A 2,383-nucleotide genomic window follows, 5' to 3' on the forward strand; every position below is an offset into this window, starting at 1 on the left:
TTTTTTTTTTTTTTTTTTTTTTTTTTTTTTTTTTTTTTTTTTTTTTTTTTTTTTGGGTACTACTAACTCCGTTACCAATAGTTATACCATGGACTTGGGTCCACCTTTGGACCCATCACAATTTACATATTGAATGTTACATACTGAATATTTACAATTTGAATTATGAGCATTCAGTATATAAATTGTGTATTTTGAACTCGGATTCACATTGCAAGGTAAATCCGGGTCCACAGAATAATTTGCCCTCTACTACAATTAGTATTGTGATCTCCCATTTGTGTGAGCCACAATTATTCTGCTTGACCACAATGCCTTTGGCAATATTTAATAAGAGTTAATTTCATGAATTGTCTATTGCCTATGACTGACTCTCATGTGAGATCATCTCACGGATCCTTATCTAAAATGTAAAAGTATTACATTTTTTTCCAACAGTATTGTGTTTTCCCTTATAAGTAACAAATATTTTATTCATGATTAGCATTACATTTTCCAATATAAGAATTACATTTTGAACTTGACCCGACCAGCTTTAGAAAAATGATATGTGAAACAGTCTCGCACAAGCTTTTGCCATTGTATATTGACATTTATCAATTTTTATCATCAACTTTTAATTGGATCATAAATAGTCCATTGACTGTTGATTTTGTTCCAGATTTGACCCTCCAGTTAAACATCAATTTAGTAAATATTAAATTTAAGTATAAAAATGTACAAATTAACTTGTTGAGATGAGCAAATTTGGTTCATAAACTTATGGATTGACTTCATCATTATTTAGAAGGTAAACAACCAAATTTTTATGCCCTAAAAAAAAAAAAGAAAAAAAAAAGAGAGAAAGAAATAGAGGTTTAGAAGGTAAACAACCAAATTTTTATGCCCTAAAAAGAAAAAAAAATGAAAAAGAGGTAAGATGGGTGAGGGTGGAGAACCTAGTTGGCTTACATTCTTCAACAAAGGCATTCTTTTCGTTGCCTTATGGGATTGGGGAATGCCCATTGCCCAGTATTTAATTCAAGGATTGCGTGCATCATATCCATTGCCTTTGTCCTTCATTAATCATTAGTTGCACTATACCTTTGCTTATTAATATAATAATTAAATTAAACTAACCAAATTTATTAATTCATCAAATGATATGATCAAAGTATAAGGCATGTGAATTACAGATCATATGCCATGCACACAGCACACTAGCTACACCCACACATTAAAGGTTCTTTTGCCCACTTCACAATACCAACCAATCCTAATAATATGAAGTTAAGACAAAGTTGGATGTAAGTGAGCATAAAATAACAAATTTATAATTTTCATATTAGTTTAAATTTTTAATTTAAATAAAATATATTTTTTTAGAAAAAAAAAACACTTTTCATCCCTAAATTATATAAAAAATCACTTTACAATTCTTAATTAATATTTATTGTTACTTTTCGTCTCTTAACTATATGTGAAGTAAATTTTTTGTCTCTTTATTCTATAAATGATTGATTTAAAAAAAAATAAAGATAATTCATAGACAATTAGGGATGAAAAGTAGACCTAGCAATTTGTGTAATGTGTTCGTTTTCGTGTCGTATAAAAATATGGTATTAATGGGTTGGACTTGTACTAACGGTGACAATTATCAACATGAACACAAACACACTTTATAACTGGTAAACACGACACGATAAACTAACAGGTTTCACGTAATATTAATTGACACAACATGAAGCAACACAAAATGACACGATTAGACCCACTAACTCATTAAACTAATTTTATTTTCTAGTTTTAAAATATAAATTTATTTTAGTGTTACATTATAAATTACATAAAACTTATAATGATATTTTAAGGAAAAACTTAAAATGATATTAAATTAATGGAATACAAATTCTAGTTTCATATATTAGTATTATTAGTTACTTTGTATTACTTTTGTTATTATTTATTTATTATTGTTAGCATTATCCTAACAAAATATTAAAATAGTACATGTGTCATTAATAGGTTGTTAACATGTTTTGTGTAAACGTCTGTATACAATAATCTTAATATTTCTTTTCAAACATAAGCAAGGATACCCAAAACAAAAATAAAGAAAGAGACTAATTTGTCTCATGGACGGAGCGCACAGCTACCCCACCAATAATCTTAGCATATTAAACATGTTTATATCATGTCTTAATGTGGTAACAGATTAAAAACCTAATACTAAGCATGTCATTACTGTGCCAACCTATTAATGAACCGAGACACAATCAAACTAAATACAAACTCAATATTTTTGTATAATTGTATCCATTTTGTCTATATATATATATATATATATATATATATATATATATATATATATATATATATATATATATATATATATATATATATA

Source organism: Ipomoea triloba, chromosome 11 (genome assembly GCF_003576645.1).
Source record: "Ipomoea triloba cultivar NCNSP0323 chromosome 11, ASM357664v1".
Classification (NCBI taxonomy): domain Eukaryota; kingdom Viridiplantae; phylum Streptophyta; class Magnoliopsida; order Solanales; family Convolvulaceae; genus Ipomoea; species Ipomoea triloba.